Here is a 12,189-nt window from a genome sequence, read left to right on the forward strand (position 1 = left end):
TTTAGATGGCATCTCTATAGATCAGACTCTTTATCGTAGCATGATTGGTAGTCTCCTCTATTTGACTGCAAGTAGGCCTGATATTGCATTTAGTGTTGGAGTCTGTGCTCGTTACCAAGCCAATCCTAAAGAGTCTCATCTTACAGCTGTTAAGCGTGTTATTAAATACATTAGCGGAACCATGGGTTATGGTATTTGGTTGTCAAAAGATACTAATTCGAACTTAGCCGGTTTTTCTGATGCTGACTGGGCTGGGTGCGCTGATGACCGTAAAAGTACTTCCGGGGGATGTTTTTACATTGGGAATAATCTTGTAGCATGGTTAAGTAAGAAACAAAATTCTATTTCCTTATCTACCGCCGAAGCGGAGTACATCGCAGCGGGTAGTGCATGTACACAACTTCTCTGGATGAAACAAATGCTAGACGACTACGGGTTACCTCAAGAATGCATCACTCTTTACTGTGACAACACAAGTGCTATTAACATCTCGAAAAATCCTGTGCAACACTCTCGCACAAAGCACATTGATATTCGTCACCACTTTATCCGAGATCTCGTAGAAGATGGTACGGTCACACTTGAATACCTTGACACTACTCATCAAAAAGCTGATCTTTTCACCAAACCCCTTGACTTCCATCGTTTTGATTTTCTCCGCAAGTCAGTTGGAGTATGTCTCCTTGATTAAGTTTATTTTTGATCCTCATTTCTTTGTTTTACCATGTTTTTTTAAAAAAAAAAAAAAAAAACGAAAAAAAAAAAAGAAAAAAAGAAAAGGAAACAACTAAAATTCTGTGTTGGATGTAGCATGTGGTTTCAAGTGTGAGTAATCATCCATGGGTTTCACATAAATGCACATTTTTTTTTTTCAAATGCCTGTGTCCTTCTTGTTGTTTTCCACTCATGTGCTCTATTAGGACATTAATTGCATCATGTCTTATGCCTCTATGATCGCCACATTTCCACGTCAGGATTAGAGAGATTATTCAGATTGGATAGTTGGTTCTCATGTCCATTGGAATGCCTCATTTTGTTTCTTCGGCGATTGACCTTTTGGCATCTTGGTTGGATACTCTGTTCTCTTGGTTTTGTCTTAAAAAAAAAAAAGGGGCTGTCTACGTGTGAGATCTTAATGCTTATCCGGGCGTTCATCGAGTACCGGACATTTGGGGTGAGGCACTCTCCCTCTGAGTGTTCGTGTCACAAAATGAATAGACTTTGTGAAAGTTTCCGTGTTGGACCACTCGCTTAGTAACCGGGGATTGGGTATGAGGTATTCTTATTTCCAATATTCGTGTCAAAAGGCAGTGGGGTAAAAATACTAAAACACGTGTATTTGTTTGGAAGATTCATTAAAAATTGATATGGCAAAATACTCATTGGTTGAGGGGGAGTATTTACTTGTTGAGGGGGAGTTTGTTAGGCCTTCGTATCATCGTGTCTGGTTTGACTTCGTGGGAGAAAGGGTGGTTGCCATTCTCATGGAACACGAGAAATCTTGTATCCGAAAATGGTGGTCTTAATATTTCTGACGTGTCACACACCCACAATTGTCATAGATGCATATTGCATGTTGTACTTAATTCCAGATTTATTCATGCTTGGAAAACATAAAAGTTCATTCATGCATTTCAAAAACTTGAAGTGCCTTTTATTGATTCTCATGGTTGAGTGTTCATCTCTTGGATTCATGTGCTTGTCTTGCTTATATTTTTAAAAAAACAGAGTTTTTTTAGTCCGCTGTTACTAGAGCTTTTAAAAAAAAATAAAGAATCCCTCAGTTGCATATCCTCTTTTGCATATCTTCCATATCACGTGCTATGATCCCCTGTTATCTTTTCCATATCACTTGCATATCTTCTATTGTTTGGGGATTTGGAAAAATCATTTCTCTCTTACATTTCTTTTTTTTACCGATTTAATCCTTTCTCTCTTCTATGGCAACCCACATCTTGATCAATCCTTTGCATTGTTGCCAAATTAAAACCCCGTGCTCTCTTTAAAAATCTCTCACTCCGTTCCCATTTCCTTTCACTCCAGACCCATCTATCTTTCTCACGCTCCATTCATTTCGAGAACGGTAAGTCCGCTTGCTCTGAGTTTTTGTTCTCTAACAGTTTGGGTTCGTCAAGAGGGGTTTCTGTTTTCGTTCCTTCGGAATTTCTTTCATATTTATTGCTGTCATTTATACCTGGGTTTATTTCTTGCAGCGCTACAATGGCAACTCGTGCCTCTCGTCGTAACCCCATCCGTAGGTTTCCCTCCTCCGAGCTTGAAGAAAAGTATGAGTTATTTTGCAATCGACCCGTTGCCCTCGAGCGTCAGTTAGATGTCGTCTCCTTAGGTAATCACGAAGTTGTCAATTGGATTAAAAAACAGGAATGGGAAATCTTAGCTATGATCGAGGCCACTGTTAATTTAACCATGGTCCGGGAATTTTTCTGTAATATCACCTCTGTTGATTATAGCTCTGAAACGATTACTTCTTTTGTGCGTGGCGAGCCAATTACACTTACTCCATCAGCACTTGGTAAAATTGTCAATTTGACTCCCCTATCTGAGTATTTCTACCCTCGTGACTCGCGCACTGTGTCTCCGGCCATTCGGGACTCTGTTGCTTATACTTTGACTGGGACATCTCGTAATTGGGAGAAGAATGCTATTTCGCAGGGTGTTCTCTATAGTTCTTATCGTCTCCTCAATCTGTTTTTTTGTGCAACTGTAGAGCCCTGTAGTCACACATCCTCCATCCATGCTTATAGGGGTCTCGCTCTTCAGTTTATTGGATTGGGTCGTAAAGTTGATTGGTGTCGTATTGCCTTCTCTGAGATTGCTAAGTTTGGCTCTCCTCGTAATCCTCCAACAGGAAAGCTCCCGTATGGGGTTGTCTTGTCTATCTTTCTTACCAAAATTTGTCACCGTCCGGGTATCACTGGAGATCAATATAAGTTATCTACTGAAAAACGTAAGCCTTTTTATATCCACTCTATCTCTATTAGTGCTGCACATGCTTCAGAACTTAGTGAAGATGACACTAGTGTCCATGTGAATGATACGACTGAAGGGGAAAACTCAAACACCACAGATATGCTGGTTGATCTGCAAGTTGACAATTGGCATTTACAAGAGGAGTTGGCTGACCAAGGGAAATTGCTAGCGGTGATGCGCAAAGAACAAATGCGCCAAAGTGCTCATCTTTTTGAGCTTCAAGAGGCCCAAACCAAACATGCTGCTCAGTTTGCCACATTCATAGCCGAGATGAGGAATCTCCTCACTTCCACCTGCTCTCCTCAGTAGCTCGTTTTTGCAACTTAGTTAACTTATGCTAATAAATGCCCGACGTGGCCTTTTGCGAATGTTCGCTTATGTTTTTATGGTGTTGCTTTCTCGACTTCTTAATAGGTGCTTATTTCTATATGCTTTACCTTTGTCCTTTCGTGACAAAAAGGGGGAGTAATTTATTAATTAACCGATTATCTTTTCCAAATTTGTGTTTGCAGCTCTTCACAATTGTGCTCCATCTATTAAGGGATAGGTTAATCGTGCCTTGCTTATTTTGTCATGAAAGTGCCAAAGGGGGAGATTGTAAAGTCTATATTTTGGCAAATCCCATGACAAAATCTTTCTTGATTTGTATCCCATTAATTGTGCTGTAACTTTATTGTTCTAGAGCACCTGTTTTAGGAAAGCCTTTCAATTATATTGTGTAATTGATAAACAGAGGATGAAAGGAAAGTAGATTTGTAAGGAAATTCTTTTTGACGAGGATTCGGCGGTCGTAGCAGTTGTTTAAGGAAAGGAGATCGTGCACTCAATGGGGAAAATAAAGGAACGTGCAAGTTATTCAATGCTTGAGCAATTTTGAAAGGGTTATCTCCTGTTGCTTGAGCAATTGGACAGTTTTTGCTTCTGTCTATTTATATACGGTTGGCTGGGATTTCGAAGGCACCGAAGATTTGAGAGCTATTCATCTTTGTCTCCAATACCGAGTAATATCAAATGGTGACTGGTTCTTATCACTTGGAGTTACACATGATTCTATGATCATGAACCTTTTTACATAAACTCCAAGTGTTCTTTTTCAACCATTATATTGTTCCTACTACTTGAAACTTTCTTCCGGTGGATTCTGGAAGTATATTGGAGGACTTGTGGATTCAAGGCGTGCGGCAATCAACCACTTGGTGCAGTATACGTGGATTCGACAAATCGATCTTTGGTCAATTGGTGAGGATTTACAAATTGTTTAATTAAGATCGTTTGTAACTGCACAATGATTACTTTTAGTGGTTCGATTTCCTCCCGTGGTTTTTACCCTTTTTAAGGGGTTTTCCACGTATATTCTTGTGTTGACCCGTTATTGCTTTTCGTTCCTTTATTACGTTGCTTTTGAGTATTTGATAGCGAAAAAGGAATTTCATACAACAATAAGTGCAACATAAGACCTAGTTGACTATCAAGTAAATCAAATGTATAGATTAATTGTAAAACATAACTGCCGAGTAATTTTTTATAATGCTTGATCTGAACCATTAGGATTTCACTTATTACCAATTATCGCATTGTCACCAAAATCGAAGATCACTCAATATCGGCGACCACATGATATACTTGGAAGATGAAAATGAGACTCAGGTGAAACAAGGAGGACCATTTATATAAATTTCGTAAAAATATATGTCTATTAAGTCGGTCCTTTCGGGTCAAAATCCCAGCCTGCCACTGATGACCATGGCGTTCGCTTATACATTTCTAGCCAATGTTGTCTTGCCCACAAAGATGTACAAGTTCGTAAACCTTTGTCATTTTGGTTACTATCGTAGTGTGGGCCGTAATGATAACGTTTCTCTGCATAGTACCATTTGAGGTTCAATTGATAACGCTTGTGGAGATAGAAATGATAGTAGGTTTTGTGTTAGAATTAGAATTATTGATTTTGCTTATGTTCTATGACAAAATTTATTTCTTAAAAGTATAGGCAAAATGTTTTTATTATAAAGTCATTTTGAAAATCTAAGAAATGCTTTGCTGTAATCCTAAATAAAACTAATGTTTTGATATGAGTTTATAGCTAATTGCCTTCGTGCAAAAAAGGTTCTTTAGCGGGCAATAGTTATTAACCTTTTTGTTATCTAAAGCCCGCAAATGAGCTACACACGATCAATAATACATAATTTCATTTTTCTTCACACTAACAACGACACTGGCGACGAGTCGCCTATTAGATTAGATTCATTGCACCTAGGGGTGGAGCAAGGAATATTGTTTGTTGGGGCCAAAAGTTAGATTCACATGTTAGATACTTTTCATTTACAAATCCGAAGAATAACTAAATTAAAAGGTTAATTATAAAATAGATATACACTTATAAAATGTATTTCTGCTTTATAATTAATTGGTCCCAAAGACCGGATACATTTTGAAAACGATGCATGACTGGTTTAGTCCCAGCGATTATCTGGTATATATACGTGCGACAAAAAATAATAAATAAATAGGGACCAAAATAGACGGGCAGAGTGATCTTGTACACTTACATTAGGCTAGGAGGACAAAAATGAAAAAGGTAGAAAAGACTACTTCAAGAAGTATGTGTGGAGTCTTTGGATTAAAGACAAGCATGCCCAAGTCAATGGGAATATGAAGGGTTTACCATTGACATCAACCAAGACAATGGGCAGAACCATCCAATGACCAAGACTTAGCATTGAATATGAAGGGTTTACCATCGACATCAACCAAGACAATGGGCAGAACCATCCAATGACCAAGACTTAGCATTTAACTCCGTGGAACCCATGATGACTCCGATAGGGTGTCTATTTAATTTTTTTCTAAAATATATAACCGGGATGGGTTCTTACCAAAATTTTTTTTTTTTTTTTGTCAAACTTTAGAGATACTTTCATTGATATGAAAAACATATATCGAGAATGGCCGAACAGGTAGCCACCTCCAAAGAGAGAGGAAAGCAACCACAAAAGAGGTCAAAACTCACAAATGAATTGAACATTCAGGATATATAAGACTCGTTTCTGACCTTGAAAAGCCATCAAGACGACGTAGAAAGTACCCACCAAAACAACACACATAAGGAGTGAGAGAAAGTCCCATGCAGGGAAAGAAAATCAACAAAAAAAAATAGTAAACAAAAACTAAAGCAAAACCTACGAGCAAACAACAGATCCACACCCGGCCCTAAGTTCAGCCGCCCAAAAATGCCGATCAATACCCTCACTGCCGCCATGTCAAGGGCGGCCGAGAGACAGCAAAGACCACAAAACGAAACCTTGATCAGCACAGCAACCACACCACACCGTACAACAAAACCAACACCAACTACTATCTCCTTCCCAAGAAACGTGACTACGTTCGGTTTGAGTTTAGTGATCCAACCATTTCTTTTTGCGCACGGTCCTTAATTATTATTTTTCCTTAATTAGTACTTCCTCAATTCTAATTTTTTAGTCATTTTTGGGATCCGTGCGACTTTTCAATTAATTAAGATCGAAGATATTTAATGCGTTCGGAGACGTTTTAGTGTTATAGTCCACTAACCAAGTCCTGCTTAAGGTTTTTTTTTTTGGCAAAATCCAAATCATCTATCGTTTGACGTAATACAAATTAGATCATTCGTATCAAGAATGAAGTTAACTACCTATGGATAGACACTTGATCTGACAATCAAATTCTTTTTATTTAAGAATTTGCGAGCTGATAGACGGTTTTCCTTAACCCGATCGAGCCAAAAATTTACGAAAAATCTTATGAATAAAGAAGGAAAAAAAATGAACGGTTTAGATCGGGAAAGGTTGCATCGTGATCAATGTCCGTTGGAACAAATATTTCCTTTCTTGAAATTTGTGTAAAAGGGGGAAAAAAATTGATATTCGCCAACCAAATGTAATTTTAGTCGGCAAATATTACTAATTCCCTACTAAATTATTTAGTCGGAAAATGTTTTTCATTTGTTGATTTTGTAAATTAGAAAAAAAAATGATATTCGCCAACGAAATGTAATTTTAGTCGGCAAATATTACTATTCCCTACTAAATTATTTAGTCGGGAATTTTTTTTTCATTTATTGATTTTTTTTAAATTAGGGAAAAATTGATATTCACCAACCAAATGTAATTTTAGTCGGCAAATATTACCTATTCCCTACTAAATTATTTAGTCGGAAAATATTTTTCATTTATTGGTTTTTCAAATTAGGGGAAAATTTATATTTGCCAACTAAATTTATTTTTTGGTCAGCAAACATTTATTATTTCCCAACTAAAATTTGTTTTAGTCGGCAAAGATTATTATTTTCCTACTAAATAATTTTAGTCGGTAATTGTCCAACAATAGGCGACTAAATTTATTTTAGTCGGGAATTTTAGTCGACAATGGTGTAATTTCTTGTAGTGCTTGGCGCAATATAATTGATTTGTAGGAAATAAATGTTTACACCATCAGTGCATAGAATTTATTCTCTAAAAGAAACTATGGTACCATTCAAAGAACAATATATACTAGGAACAAATACAATTAATATTGGACACAAATGCTTCATTTAAAACCGTTCAATTCATGCACGTGAGCTCACATACATCGATCGGACACATTGTTCTCGTAAGTTTGTTCCAAAACATTTTGCTATTTGAATTCCCCATCAGGAGAAATATTTGTGTACCAATAGGGTAGCACGCGAGGATCTCCAAAAAGAGAACAAGGTGCTGGCTGTTAACATAATATTTAATATTATGTTATTCTAACAGTCACCCACCATTGGCACCCATTTCACTCTATGCAAGGCCGTCCTGTGAACATCACAATGGCGGAAGCGTGTGTGGGCTGCCATAGGCTGAAGCTCAGGTGGGCTTCGAAAAACCAAAAAAATAAGAAAAACCAAAAAAAATAATAATAAATTATATGTAAAATTTCAATCCATTTATGTTTAGCCCATCCCATTTGTTTTCAGCCCAGCCCAATTGTCGAGCAAACAAAACACAACGCCTCAGCCCCATATATTGTTTTCCTCCATTGTCGTCATCCACGTTCGTTTCCCTCCCTCGCACAAACGCCCGAACTTGAAGCGACGATTTCAACCGGTGGGTAATGAGGCTTCCTTTGATCTATTGAGGTCTAAGCCGGACCTTTCTCCGGAAGTCTCTTTGGCCAGAAGAAGGAATGACCAAGATGAAGAAAATTGATTGGGCGAAAGGGCTAGACTGATACTCCAAAATCGGTGAGTAAGGAGTATACTCTTATTAACAACTCGGGTTAAAAAACCACTGCCCTTACTTGAGGACTCGTGTAAAAATTAAAACCCAATCCTTGCTACAGCAGAAATAGCATTTTCAGCTATGCAGCATGTGAAAAATGATCTACGCAACAAAATGGAGGATGATTTTCTAGCGGATTCTATGATTATGTACATCGAAAGAGATCTTGTCCAAGACATCGCTCAGATTCGATAATAGATGATTTCTATTCTGTGAAACATCGTAGGGTACAACTTCGATAGTGTACGGGTTTTTTTTTTACTTCTCTTTTATTTCTTTTTGAACATTTACGTATTTATATATAAGTTTGCCTCTTTTTGATTTATATATATGTAATTTGGGTTAGCCCAGGTAAATTTAATTCCGGGTTCCGCCCTTGTGAACATCAAAACCCCCCCTTCCACTATATATACTTCCACCAACACTCACCATTACTTAACCCTTTCCAACAAAAATTACCCCAATATCTCTCTCTCTCTCTCTCTCTCTCTCCACATATATACTCAATCCATCTATGGCTCGCTCAAGCACTGTGTTGTTCATTGTGTTCATGATATTTGCTTCATTCACCTCTTCTTTACACGGTCGGAAACTTCAAATTGAGCAAGAAAACAATAATAGGGTCGTACCATCTTTTGAGGACACGTACTTCTACCTAAGTGCCCTTCCCAAGGGCACACTGACTCCTTCACCTAGCAAGAAAGGTCATGTCATGATCGTTGACGAAAAGCACTTCGCCCGCCACCTCGCTGCTATTGGTCGGATACTAACGTCGGGGCCAAGCTCCGGCGGCGTAGGCCACAGCCCCAACAGGCCCCCCGGCCCCTAAAACAAGCTACCACTTACGTTCTCAACAATAATATTACTGGGTTATGTTACTATCCTCTAATTTTCTGATCAAACCATTTTACATACCCCTGATATGTACCAGTAGAAAACTCGTGTTATGCATGCTCTGCAAAGGGGAAAAAATTTCAGTATTAGGTGGGTACCACATCGTACTCGCTTGGTGCATACGAACCGTCCATTATGTAAAGCAATTACCAATATTTTGCTGGAAAGACACTTTAGTTCTTTTATGGTATCAAACTTTTTTATTACAAAAGAGCATTATCTATCATACCTTTGTGTTAAAAAAAATTAGAAGAAAATAGCATATGAACAAAAAACAATTATCACTTTGACATTTAGAGCACTGGTCTGAAATCACATTGCGTGAGCATCTGCAGGAACCATCACAATGCTTTGTTGTAATCTTGGTTTCGGTTTGCTCCCTTGACTTTTGGATTTTTTTCTTTTGGTCTTGGGTATTCTAGCTATTTGGGTTTTTTCAGCGGATGTTTCAGATTTTTTTTTTGTGGTATTTTGGTTGGCTCATTGCCTTTTTTGGGGTTTGATTCTCGGGTGGCATTTCGGCGCCGGTGTGCCATTGATAAGTAGAATATACCTAAGGAGCTCAGCACTACCAGGCCTACGGACCTGGGGAGTACGAGCTACCTTCCCTCCAAGCCTCCTGTAGGGACCTACAAGGAACGGAGCAATGACCTTCCAGCTCCGTCCTTCGGCCGAAGCTTGAAGAAAGTCCAAGGACCAGCTCCGGCCCCTAGCTCCCTTATAAAGCGTAAGATATGCTTATTTAGATAAAGATGTCACGACATGAAGGATGAATCCTAAGGGATAAGGGAAGGATGGGATAAGCCCAAAGGGCCAGAGATATGAACAACCATGATTGAAGATGGGATTCCCAGCCCTGGCAGGAATCCCGTGGATTCCTAGCTAAGGCAGGACTCCACACTCCTCAAAGAGGGGATCCGGAACCTACAAGGTATAGTCCTACGAGGACTCAAACTCCGATTGTAAGGCCTATAAATACGACGGTAGAACACCAATATAAGGTACACAACTCTAACATAGAGAACTTCCATTCATTTACAACAAGGTTTCTATTGACTTAGGCATCGGAGGGTGGTTGGCACGCCACCATACCGGTGACACAAGTTATCACCTTTGTTTTGCAGGTTCAGGTCGGAGCTATCACCAAAGTTGCTTCATCAGCCATTGATCCATTAAATCTTTGTAATCATTTTCATAAATTTATTGAAAAAAATTTGCTGATCAAAAATTAAACAAAAAAAAAAAAAAACAAACAAATATCCAGTGTGAATAAATTTGTCACATTTATACATGGAGATGGAAAGACGTCAGCTACGTACACTTAAAAAATGTTTATACAAACTTAATTAGTACATAAGGGAGCAGCATTGAGATTAATAAGATGGTCAACTTATTAAATTAAACACTCTCAAGTTCCAACTTCTCCAGTAATTACAGCATTATTACTCATAATAGCACATGCTTAAGATCAAATTTTCTTGTTTTCGTATATTTGCATGAGATTTTGAATTTTTTTCTTGTCTTACTTAATTTAAAGTGGTTTTTTTTTTTTTCCTTTGTAGATTTATCTCTGAAGAACGACCTGGTCACGTGTTGATGGTTCGTGCAAAAGTTGCTATGAAGCTATAGGAATCAATCTTGCTTCTTGTGATATAGTATTTTCTATCCATCTATATATCATCCAAAGTGTAATTTTTTTATTTTGGAATAAGTTGTTTGTTTTGGTGTGTAATACTTTTCTGTTGATTTGGCTCTGTTACTAAACAATTGGTGTTAGCTTGATGTAGCAAAGGTTCCATATATAAATCATATATACATATGCATAAAATTGGTTTGGCCAGTTTAAACAATTCTATTTCTACCATTTTTCTGTCAGTATTTATTTTAATCTTGGCTGCCATTATTTACTTCGGTAGTTTGCAAAAATGGGGTTAAAAGGGGTTCAAATTGTTTGATTGATATAAAATTAAATCTAATTAAATTTGTGTTCAACAAAGCATTGGGCCATGGTCCTTTAATGTAACGTTATATTTTAGTATTCATTTGTGGCTCACCGGTACCTCTACTGTTGAGCCCTGAGTGGATCAAACCAAAGCCAAAACACACGCACACAAACACAAACACAAACACAAACACAGGAGATGTACGTGGTTCCTCAAACTCGGCTATATCTACATAGGTAAACGGAGCTATTATCAAAATGGGAGGAAAGCTTTGCAAGTGAGGACTCTCATTCCTCGCCACACTCTCCTACATAGCTATACAAACAGACCGCACCCTCTCTGGTCTCTCACTCAAGAGAGATGATATTACAGAAAACCAGGGCCTTCAATTTATAGGCCATTCAAGACTTCCTATTCACAAAGCCATGCCAGACATGGCAATTACTCCAAACGGCTGAGAATGAATAGGAACAGAGATGCAGATGGCTGTCAGGCCATTTTCAACAAAGGCTGCACCTCTCAGCAGCCCATGAGGAAAATTGATGCCAATTGTCAACAATCTCCACCTTGTCGACAATTCTCCAACAGATACCGATCTTCTCGAAAACAAGCTCGAACAGAACTGGAGAACCGGAACACGGACAAGAGAGCACACACTCTCGTCAGAGTCGATTGTTGAACAGACAGGCTCCTTCTGAAGATCGGAACACACTTCAAACAGGCAGCAATTTCTGGAGTATTGAGCAAACTCCAGAATAGATACAAAAATAGTACACAAGTTCCGATTAACTGACAGAATACTGAGACGCACCATCATCTCCAAGGCTATCCAGACAGATATTAGCAGTACCAAAAAATAGGTGAGACTCGACTAAGCCTCCAGAAGATCTACCTCCACCAAAACCAAACTCCCGTGACTAGTTAGGTTGCAAAAGGATAGATCTGAAACAGAATAGTGCTCTTTAAACAGATACTGGAATACAGGTCGCTAGATACGAACAAAAGAGCTTGGTTTCTGAAGTTTCAAGCTAACTTTCAAAAACAAATTTCCAGTGAATACATCTTGCTATCAACTATTG

At 38.3% G+C, this 12,189-nt stretch overlaps 1 long non-coding RNA gene across 1 annotated transcript; it reads left to right on the top strand.

Moving 5' to 3' along the window:
* Positions 1-8,658: 8,658 nt before the first annotated feature.
* LOC131312345 (uncharacterized) lies at positions 8,659-10,931 on the top strand. The gene is made up of 2 exons (XR_009195847.1): positions 8,659-9,696; positions 10,329-10,931. It is a non-coding gene; the product is annotated as an uncharacterized LOC131312345 (long non-coding RNA).
* Positions 10,932-12,189: the final 1,258 nt, after the last annotated feature.

Source organism: Rhododendron vialii, chromosome 13a (genome assembly GCF_030253575.1).
Source record: "Rhododendron vialii isolate Sample 1 chromosome 13a, ASM3025357v1".
NCBI classification, from domain to species: domain Eukaryota; kingdom Viridiplantae; phylum Streptophyta; class Magnoliopsida; order Ericales; family Ericaceae; genus Rhododendron; species Rhododendron vialii.